Source organism: Coffea arabica, chromosome 1e (genome assembly GCF_036785885.1).
Source record: "Coffea arabica cultivar ET-39 chromosome 1e, Coffea Arabica ET-39 HiFi, whole genome shotgun sequence".
NCBI lineage: Eukaryota > Viridiplantae > Streptophyta > Magnoliopsida > Gentianales > Rubiaceae > Coffea > Coffea arabica.
The window spans coordinates 37,440,006-37,451,893 of record NC_092311.1 but is presented as its reverse complement, the minus strand read 5'-3'; positions in this window follow the sequence as shown (position 1 = coordinate 37,451,893).

The window sequence follows — 11,888 nt, the reverse complement described above, 5'->3', positions numbered from 1 at the left end:
CCTTTACCAAAGCATATTTTGAAAGAAAAAATCTTGTTTTTAAAGATAATCTGTGGGCATATAAGGGGGCATCATCTAGTGAACAGAGGTCTAAGACTGTACATGATCCTTCACCCATTTCACTCACTCCCATTTACCCTAGAAAGTCTGCCACTAAAGCATCTTCCTCTTCCAGTAATGAAGTAATTGAGCTTCTTCAAGAACTCAAACAGCATGTTCTTCTTCTAGAACATGGTCTCATGCTCACCATGTCTTCTGAGCAACAAACTGCCTTTCTTGACAAAAAGAATCTTCTTTTTCCTCCACCTGTGGTTGAGGAAATTTCCCATGATAAAGAGTCACACCCCACTGATCCAAGTTCATCAATTCCGGATCCTGGTTCTTCAACCCCTGTGACTCCTCATGGCACCTCTACATCAGATAAAGGCAAGGCACCAGTTGAAGAGGCTGCTGAAGATGATGAAGAAACTGAAGAGGAGGATCTTGACCAATATCAGCTCTCTCGGAGGACACCTGGATCCACTTAGTTCATCATTTAGGACATTTGCATTTTGTTTGTCTCTTTTAGGTGTTTGTGGCATTCAACAATGAATATGTAATGTAATGGATATTTTAAGTTTCTTTTGGTATGTTTTGATGAATGTTTAAGTTCTGTTTTGATGGATGTTTAAGTACTGTCTTGATGGATGTTTGTTTGTCTATTCTAATTGTGTGAATATAATGAATTGTTTTTGGTTTTCATTGATGAATGTATTTGTGGATTTGTTGATGTGTTGATGTGATTGGTTGCCCTTTGTGATGACAAAAAGGGGGAGAATGGAAATGGTATACTAATTGATTGATATGTTGGATTTGATGAGGATTTGATGATGTTGGATATGTTAAATTGATTGATGGTTTAATTAAATTTGGATTTTGCTGATGGATTGAATTGGTAATATGTTGGTTGTGAGTTGCTTAATTGTCATGTTTTTGGATAATTGTCTAAACTCGGTTGGGCAGTCTAGTGAGGGGGAGGTTTTCAAAATTTTTATGATTCACTAAGGTAGGGGGAGTTCTTGTCTATTTTGAAAGGGGGAGTTTTCATTGCAATCATCAAATTTCATTTCAAACTTTTGTTTTGTCATTATCAAAAAGGGGGAGAATGTTATTCTTGGTTTTGATGATCACAAAAGTTTCTTTATACAGACCAAGAAAGTGAACACTTTGATCAGGCCTGATGGAACAAGGAAAGCATATGTCTGATTGACTCCAGTCTACGATGCTTTGGATGTGGCAAACAAGATTGAAATAATATAAATGAATTTAGTCATTGTTTTGTTCCGATCAAAGATACTGTCTTTTAAGTGTGTCTAGTTTGTCATTCTTGGTACCTTGAAATGTTTATCTAACCTTCTTCAAAAACAAGTGTTTTTGTCTATCCAAGAATCAAGTTCGAATATGTCATCAAATGCAAAACAACCAAAATGAGAAGCAAAAACAGGACAATCAGATCGGACGGCCGAAAGGAAACTGTCGGACGTCCGAAAGGATGAAGAACATCAGGAAGGAAGCTCTGTCGGACGCTCATATGGGAGCATCGGACGTCCGGAAGGATCGGACGCACACCTCGGACGCATATCAACCAGATCGGACGTCCGAAAAATTCAAAGATAACTTGCCAACTCTCTGCCTACGATCGGACGCTGTGCTGTCGGACGATCAAGACGCATCGGGCGTCCGAACGTCAACTTGGCTGTTTTTCGGACGATTGGATCGGACGATGATTTGATCGTCGGACGTCCGACAGCCCCAACGGCTAGTTGACTCTTCAGCTGCCTTCTATCCGTTGGAAGCATTGATGAAGCCCATTTCTGGTTCCCTTTAAAATCAAACTGGTCTGAACGAAGTTGGGACTTTTGCACACTTTGTTTACAAGATCTCAAGAGATATTTTAGCTAGAAAATAGTCTCCAAAGTTAGATTTGTTTTAAAGTGGTGTGAATTTCTTGTGAGCATTTCTTTTGTGGTTGAAAGGATCTTTAGAGTAGCTCTGTTGAGGGTTTTCTGAGTGATTGTAAAACTTCTTAGCTTGACTAAGTGAGGCTTAGGGCAAGGAAGAAGTGCTCCCTCCATTGTACATCTAGTTGATTGTCTTTCATCAAAGAGAAGTTGCTCCTCCTAGTGTTTGGTCTTCAAGTTTGAGGAAAGCTTGGTAGACACTTGGTTTGATTCCCTATCTTACTTTTCTGTTTAATAAAATTCTCATTGCTTATCTATACTTGTCTTTCTGATCAATATTGCTCTTGTCTTCTAATCTACTTGGTTGATCACTACTAGAAAAGAAGGTAAATTTTTATTAAAGAAAAAGTGCATAAATTTGGTTAAGATTTTAATCAACCCAATTCACCCCCCCTCTTGGTTGTCTTTGGGACTTACACACAGGCTGGGGGGCGGCGACTCCCGTGCGTGCTCCTCCGCGGAGCCGACCCCCAAGTGGACCGGTCCGCCCGATGTCAACAGGAGGGGGGGAGGCTATGCTGGCGCGAGCTTCTTCACGGGTTGGGGGGGCTCGTCCCCTCGACCCTTCTTCTGCCCGGCCGTCTTCTTCTTGCTGGCGGCTTGCTTGGAGGGGGAGGAGTGTGACGCCTCCTTCTGGGGGGCTGAACTGCCCCCTGGGGCCGGGGGCAGCCTCTGGTTGAGGGGTGGGGGCAACCACCTCGGGAGGCGCGCCTAGCAACTTGAAAAACCTCCTCACTGCGGCAAACATCGTCAGGTCAGCCAAAACAGGTCAGTAGGAAAAGGAAAATATAATATATGTAAATACAACGAACTACAGGGACAGAGTCAGCGTTACAGGCGTCGCGGTCGGTAGGGGAGTACACCACCTTTCCAGGGGACCCGGACAACGTCCCCATCAGCCCGGCCGCCGAAATCTGCTCGGCGGAGAACTTGACGGCATAGAGTTTCACCTTGGAGCTCATCAATTGCCCGAGAACCTCGGAGTCCAGATCCTCCGGATAGGGGTCGGAGTCGACCTCCCCGACCTTCCACACGTTTGGGGGAAAGCTCAGGGATTTTACAAAGAAGAAGTTCCCCTTCCAATTTTTCACGGAAGAAGGGACCCCATAAATTAGATCCTGGGCGCCCTTTCCCCCCCGAACCTGGCTAGCGCCTCGGCGGGAGAAGTAGTACCACCCAGGGAGGGAGAGATTGAGGATGTAAGAGGCCCGGAAGAGAGAAAGAGAGTAAGGAATGGAGCAGATCTGGCAGTAGATCAGGAATCCGACGATGATCCTTATTGAGTTGGGGTGGACCTGGGTGATTCGGAGCCCCCAGTAGCTCAGGATCTCAGCCAGGGCTGGAGGAGTGGGAAGTCGGAGCCCTGCGATCAGCTGCTCCTTATAAATGGCTACGAAGTCGGGGGGTGGTCGGCAAGCTCGGTCGCTGGGCCTGGCAGTCCTTGGCTCGAAGGCCGGAGGAATGGAGAAGGACCCGGCCAGCTCGGCCACAGCCTCGGGTGAGATGGTGACCTCGTGCTGGTCGGGACGACCGAAGTCGAATTCGGGATCATCCCCCTGCTTGGAGGGAGGGGTCCCCTCGGAGGAGTCCCTCTCTTCACCAGCCCCTCCTTGGGCTCCGCCAGGGGAGTCATGGGAGGACTGGGGGGAAGGGATGGAGATGGCTTCTCGCTCGATGAAGGCATCAAGCTCGGCCGCCTCCTCTAGGATTCGGGCAGAAGGAGAATGGGAAGATGGAGAGCTCATGATGGCTATGGGCTCGAGCAGGTTGGGATTAGAAGCAGAAGAAGAAGAAAGAGGAGGGGGTGATGAAGATGAAGACGAAGATGAGGATGAAGACGAAGAGGAAATGATAATCTGGGGGGCTCTACGCCGGACAGGAGTCTGAGACACGGTGGAAGTGACGCCGGAATAATCCGACATAAAAAGCAGAAAATGGCAAAAGGAAGAAGACGGTAGAGAAGGAAAGAGGAAAATAGGACTTACTGATGAGTGGAGTAAGAAGGGGTGGAGGAATCGCCGGAATCTGGGCACGGGACGCCGAAAGCCTTGTTGCTGGGAATTGAAAATGTACTAAGGAAGAGAAAATGGCAAATAGAGTCGGATGAAATCTGATAGTCCCTATTTATAGGGGGTGAAATGGGGGGAAAACGGTTGCTTGAATTCGAACCGCCCCATGTGACCGCATTTAATAGCGATACGGAGACCGAAGAGACGCGACAACTGAAAGGACATGGGCGCGGCTTTTCAGTGACAATATTGTACTAGAGGTGACCCTGGCAGAGTAGTGCGCTGCGCTGGTCTCCCACGTGGCAGAAGTATATATTAGGTCTGCCTGGAAGCCCTACCTAATCTAGGAGGCTAGTGCAGAGGCCCCGTCCTGGGCCTAGACACGTGGCAGCCTAGGTCGGTCAGGATTGGGCTTGGACCCCAGGCCTTTGACAACCGTCCTAAGGCACATCACCACTAGGGCTCCGGGAAGCAATCCCGCAGAAGACGGGGAGAATCCTCTTCAGCGCGGGATTGTGGCTACACTGGGCAAGTTTCGAAACGTACGGAGGTCGGGCTCTCGGACAGGTATAAATGGTAACACACGCCAACTACGCAAAGTACGCTCACTATTGGCAAATTTACTCCCGACTGCTTTACTTCCTGTGAACCACACTCACCGGAAAGCTAACTTGACCGTCGGAGTGCCCTCGGGGAGAACCTCGGGGCTCCCCTGTCAAGCCACTCTCTTGTTTGCTTTGCAGGCTTAAGACCCGCTCCTCTCATCAGCACGCCGAGCTCATCAGGTCAGCTCGGTCCGGGGAAGCTCTGCGTTTCTTCAAGTATAGAAGCGTAAGTTATCATTCTACAATCTCCAACGCAACTCAACCAAAAATAAACTGTAAAAACATAGAACAATTCTCCAACATAATTCGTTTTCTCTATACGTGAATAAATAGTGCAATAAAACGATTCAAATTACTCTATAGTCAAGCATGAAAAACCTTCCTAAAAAATTTTTAATGAAAATCCTCTGCCTGTATTTTAAGATCTGCATGGGCACATCTTTTGTAAACACAATTTTAAAAATTTTCAAACATATTTTCCCATCCTAATTTTATGTGCGTGTGTACACACACATATATATGAATGTATGTATGTATGTATGTGTGCATTTATGTATATGTGTGTATCTACACATGTATTTACCCATAATGCTACAACAATATCTGAAACCAAAAGCAATGATAACCATCCATGTCGAATCAATTGTTTCACTTTGACATATTGGAAGGAAATTTCAAAAATTCTTTTAACACATTCCTGGATTGTCTTTTCAAACTATAAGGTGCTACAATGACACACACATATGTATATGTGTTTATGCATGTATGTGTCTATTTGTTTATTGCTGATAGCTAGCTACTTTTATTGGAAGTAGGAAATATTCAAACTTTTGGTAATAAATTTCAAGTATTTAGTCGTTGAAATGGTTCTTGTTTTGTCCATCTAACAGCGATATTTACACATGCCAAAATTATAGATATGCCACATGGTTCATAGGATTAAGGAGACACTTTGTCTACAAATATCACACGAAGCACCCGGAAAGGATATGTTGACAAAGGAGCAAAAGGAAGTATCGAAAATTGTGCTAAATTTTTTTTTCTCAAATAAACTTGTTATAATGTGCATTTTATTTTTGTCTATGGTTCATTTATTTTAATATCTTATTTTTGATGAAATTAAATGTATATTAGTAATGAAATATAACACTATAGTAACAGTATTACTGAATAAATCACGGTAAGGACAAAATTATAAAATATGAGAAATTCAATATTCAGTTATCTATAATTATGAATAGGTATACTGTATTCAGTGTTCAAATTCAGATAATGAATTATATTAGATTCAGTACTTAATAAATTAGTAATTTAATATATTCATTTTTCAATTATGTCAAACACACCTTTAGTAATTAAAAAAATTAACACTCCTTTCACCCGTGCCCTCTCTTTTAGTCCTCTATTTTCTCCATCTGGAAGGCGCATGTCTAGTTTACTTGTTACTGAACTTAACTCCCAAATTCCTACTCCATGACTATTACTTTTTTTTTTTTTTGCTTCATTTGCCCTTCTAAGTTGAGAGAAGCTATAACCTTGTAAATTTGCTCTGTTGACAAATTATCACTTCTCACTAATATTCAAACTCATTAATGGTCAAGTCTTTGACAATTTCTGCAATAAAAATCAGGATTCCACTCAAACCTGTAGATTACAAATTTGCAAGTTTCTTATTTTGACTGCTAAAGAGAAAACTGAAAATTACAATAATATCATTCTGCTACAGCATATGAATTCTTGAAAGAAACCCTAGATGGATATCGATTTTCTCCATTGGCTGTTCATTTATTTACATGTCCAATTTTGGTTCAGTAATTAAATAATTAAGCATTGTTTATTTATGTCTTTGTTTCTTTTATGTTTATTTAAAATATTCGTGTATTTTGGAGGTAAAGTTTATGTCCCCTCCTTTTCAGTTTTTTAAATTATTAACAAAATTAAAAAATTTTTAAGAAAAGGCATGCGCATTCTTTTGTTGTGGTTAAGAGTAGGGTGGTTCAAAAAATTTGAAAACCATATTTTTGCTCCTAATATTCCAAACTACCCTAGAGGAATTGGAATTTGGATTTCACTTCCAATGTCCAATTAAATTGGCCGATACAAAACAAATGCTAGAAACTTTTTTTTTCATAGTTTTAAGTGTTAATCAAGTTTGACATTGCGAATGTTTGAACATTTCTTCTAGGGTCCAATGTGTGAATAACTCATAGCCAATTGCTATAATCATTGTCTTATAAGAGAGTGCTGATTTTTCCCTAAGTAAGCATCCTCAACTCAGTTAGATTAAATGGCTAAAAGATAATGTTGGTATGGTATGATTGATGACTTGAAAAAAAAAAGGGTGGAATGGCATTCGTGTTATAAAAGGCATATGCAATCCAACATCTAATTTACCGTCTGGATTTTACAATTGGTAATCTAAGCTCATTATTTACCACCAGTTACTCCCTAAGTTAGAACTTAGATTGGATTACAATCTTAATTTATGCTCCTACCATGATGGAATAGATTTGATATCTAATAGTTCTAGATAACTTATTAGATTAAATTATTTTCCTAAATTTAAGATAATGGTGTTAAAAAAAACCGTAGGCATGTGAGTTAATTTTTTAGCCCTACTTTTAAAAAAAAATAGATAACATAAAACTGTCTACTACACTTGCTAATTGTCTACCCGGAGCCAAATGCTGGATCCAGGTGTAGATACGTATGAAACCATCCTAAAATCCTTTGTGAGTTTCTACTGTTGGTTGGATGGGCTTCTTTTCATTTGTTAGTTAATGGCACATTGTTAGGTATGCAAGTATTTTTCAGACATTAAAGGATGTCAATTGAATATCCCACATTGATATTCCAAGGATTTCCGGCCATATATATAAGATGTTGGGTTATTTCACTAACCGTCAATTGATTTTGATATGAAAGTTCAAGTTATTTAACATGGAATCAGAGTTGGGCCGAGTTGGGCCTTGGATTTGTTTGTTATTCCATGGGTGGATTTGTCACCCCATTTATTTTCCCTGTGACTAGGTTCTTTCTTTAATGGTGTTAGTTGAATATCTCATATTCCAAGGATTTCCTACTTCACTTATCAGCAATTGATTTTGAAATGAAAGTGGAAGTTATTTAACAAAGGACAAGGTGATGCAATGCTTTCAAAAAGATATCAGTAGAGTCAAAAAGACTTTTTCGGGCAGTACAGTTTGAGGGCATAAGAAACAAAGAAAGAAAAGAATAGTCTGTACGGTAGATTAGGCTTCGAAATATAGTACCTTTAATTTTTAAATATAATTATATCCAAGAACTTTTGCTTATGATGGAGACCTCTAAGGAGCTAAAGTTTCCCCATTATGTTTTCAAACATATCAAAACCAATAAAACAAAAAAAAATTGCAAATCCGCTTGCAAGATAGGAGTCCACTTGGTCAGGAATGTTTGCCAGGATTCTCAATCCCATCGAACCCACAACAGCTCAATATGGCACTATTCTTCTAAATAGTCTGATCGAATATGTACTCCTACACGAATGGCTTATGCTCTTCAATCATGATGCAAATCCTACACCAATACTGTCATTTACAATTTGATAAGGAGAGAGAGATCAGTTTGTCAATTATTCATTGGTTTGTAATTATTGATTTGTTTGTCCATTTTTTTTTTCAAATCATCCATTATTTGTGTTAACTTTAGGGACTGTAATGAGAAGTTTTAATTAAAATCAAACTTTCACTACTGCAAATATACAGGTTGTACACGAGTATAGGAAATATTCAAATGTCAATCCTATAGGGAAAGATGATCAACTGCCAAAACTACTTGAATTCCTTTATTATTTAGACCAAACTCAATGACAAGAAAATAATGTTACACTAGGAAACATAAATTGAACAAAACACGAGAAAAGCTCCTAGAATCAGTTTTCTCTCTAACCTAGGGCCTGTTTGGAACCTTGGTTTTTTGCCAAGTTTGTATGATACTAGTTTTTTAACAACTTTTACTACAGGAACTCCAAAAACTTATCAAAGTTTTAACCTACACACTTTAAAATATCCAAAACACAAAAAATCCAAAATTTCCTTCCTCTTTTCTTCTTCTTCCTCCCCCACCCCAACCGGTCACCACCTCCGCCGCCAGTTCCGGTACCGATCACCTCTTCTGGTGCCGATCTATTTTTTTTCCCTTTCTCCCTCTCCCCCTCTTCCTCCCCTGCCATCCTTCCCTTTTGCCCGATTTCTCTCTTTTTTTTCTCTCTCTCCCTCTCCCCCACTCCTCCCCCACCACCCTTCCCCTTCCTCTCTGGCCGGTCGCTAGACCAGATCACACCGAGGGAGGGTGAGTGTGGCGGGGGAAGGGGAGTAGAGGGGGAGAAGGAAAATTGCAAAAAAAAAAAAAAAAAATTCCGCTGCCGGCAGATTGAGTAGAGACGGGCGAGGGGAAGGGGGATGGGGAGAGAGGAGGATAGTGGTGGCGGGGGAGGGAGAAGAAGGGTGGTGGGGGAAGGAAGGGGAAGGAGAGAGGGGGTGCCGAGTGGCGGGGAGGGAGAAGGGGTGACGGGCAGAGGGGTGGCGGGGGAGAAGGGAGGAAATGGGTGGCAGGGGAGGCAGAGGGGGTTGCCGGGCAGAGGGGGGTGCCGGGGGAGAGGGGAGAAGAGGGGTGCCGGGGGAGGCAGAGGGGATGGCAGGCAGAGGGAGGTACCGGGGGAGAGGGGAGGAAATGGGTGCCGGGGGAGGCAGTGGCGGGCAGAGGGGGGTGCCGGGGAAAGGGGAGGAAATGGGTGGCGGGGGAAGGAAGGGGAAGGGGAGAGGGAGAAAAGGGGTGGCGGGGGAGGGAGAGGGAGGAGTGGCAGGCAGGAGAGGGGGAGAAAAAAAAAGCAAAAAAAAAAAAAGTTGCAGAAAAATCCAAAGCTGCATTGGCAGTGATCTGAAGAGGGAACAGGGGAGGGGGAAAGGGAAGGGAGAAGAAGTGGGAAGGGAGGAAGGAAAAGAAAAAAGAAAAAAAGAAAGAAAAGAAAAAAGAAAAAGAAAGAGAGGAAAAGAAAAGGAAAAAAAGTTTTTCATCACACAAAAAGTTTTTCTACAACTTCTAAAAAAAAATATTTCATCTTACAAAGTTTTTCTACAACTTCTACAGTGATCTACAGTAAAGTTTTATACAAACACCTAAAAAACTCACCTTCCAAACAAGCCCCTTGTTAGATAAACAACCCAATTATTGCAATTTATCACCTTGACTAAGTATGGCATAATTTTTTAATATATATGAAATCTACTCTCTGTAGCGAATTAATTATATTTATAACTAATCCACACATACTCTCGTGGGAGGGAGGGTTGGGTTGGGTGGTACGGGGGGAGGGAGTGTAAATGAGAGGTCTCGGGTTCGAGTGCTATTGCTTACACTAAACAAAAAAAAAAAAGCACTTACATGTGGCACACATATTCTCGTGATTATGAAATTAAATATAAGTTCAATAGGGTCTTTGAAATTACATGATAAAAAGCCACAAAGGAGCTTCTCTAAATTATTGAAAAGTGCTTTTGCAAGTAAATTTTGGAGAATCTAAGTGTTTTACAACCCAAAACCTCGTGAGCCATAACCTCATGTTATTCCTCTTCAATTTGTTTTTCTTAGGTGAAAGACATTAAAATCTAACGATTGGATAAGAAAGAATAGCATCATAGCAATAACAATTTTGTAGATTGTGATTTTAATATTCAATTCAGAACATTATAGCCAAGATAGATTCCCGGTGTTGTATTGCATGCTAAAGTTTGATTTGTGCCGGTATTGTATTGCTGCAAATGTTTGATTTTTGCTACTGCAATTTTTAGATATGCTGGGGATTTTAACTATTATTGGGTAGGGATAGGGGTCTTTCTGGTCTCCTTAGTAGGGGTGCGGTTGGGTTGTCAACAAAATCTATGATAGAGACGCCGATGCTCGCTACAATTTTTTGCACTCTCTTGCCCCGAAATATTCTTGTGTATTATGTTGAAGTGTTCTAAACATTTTATGGCAAATTATAATTTGCCCCTTGTGATTTAGTGTTTTTGTACATAATCCCCTATAATTTCAAAAATTATACATAACCCCTTCATGATTTGGATTAAATTGTCAAAATAACGGAATTTACAATCCATAACGGAGTCACCTAAAATTAAAAATGCTCCTATGCAAAGTTGAAAATTATTTATTAACCATTGGGGATTATGTGTATATTTTGAAAATCATAAAGACGTTATATGATAAAACATTAAATCATAAGGGTATTATTTAGTAAAACATAAAATCATATGAGGTTAGTGCGTCATGTATATTATGTTTATATATTTTGATCACTTTAACCATTTTAATTTTTAAACAAGCATAATTTTGATATTTTTAAAGATTTTGTTATGAATGATTATTTTTGTCACTTTGCCACTTTAATTTAAATTATGAGAGGGTTATGTATAGTTTTTGAAACTATAGAGGATTATGTACAAAAACACTAAATTATAGAAGATAAAATGTAATTTGCCCAACATTTTATTGCCCTGCAATTTTTACATTATCATGCTTTTGTTGTGGGCTCTTTAAGTATACTGGTTGAGAGAAAGAGGGAGAAGGAAAAGAAGGAGAATGTGTGGGAAGAAGAGGTGGCGGGGGAGGAAGGAGGGAAAAGTAGGAGGAGATGGGGAAGAAGAGGGGAAGTAGGGAAGTGAGGGAAGGTAGAATGAAGGACAAGAGAGGTGGCGAGTTGCAGAAGGAAGAAGAGGAGAAGGAAGAGAAGAGAAGAAGTGGTAGCGGGTTGGATGGTGGACAAGGGAAGAAAAAGAAGAATGGGTGGTGGATAGCAGTGTAAAATGAGGAGGACGGGGAGGTGGTTACGGTGGCGATGGGTGTTGGCTATGGATAGTAGGGGAAGCAGTGTTGTTTTTAATACACCAATTTTTTTCCCAAGACATCTACTGTAATTCCTAATACAATTATAATAGGTTATAGTAAAATTGTAAATAAATTCACGAAAAAAAAACACAACATCCAAATAGATCCTTTATTTGTCATTAGTTAAGCCAAAAAACGAAATCCTAATTAATCTCCACTCTAGATTACTAGTTTTACCGAATAGTCAACACCTACCACATCGAAACCTCAAATCTTAAATCTGAAAAAGACTTTAACTTTTAATAGTTGTCCATTGCTGACTTGTCAGTGTAATAGACCAAAACTATGTAATTCCTTCCAAGCCTGATTTTGATGGCCAAGTCAAAGTCTCTGAGGCTTGACTGATA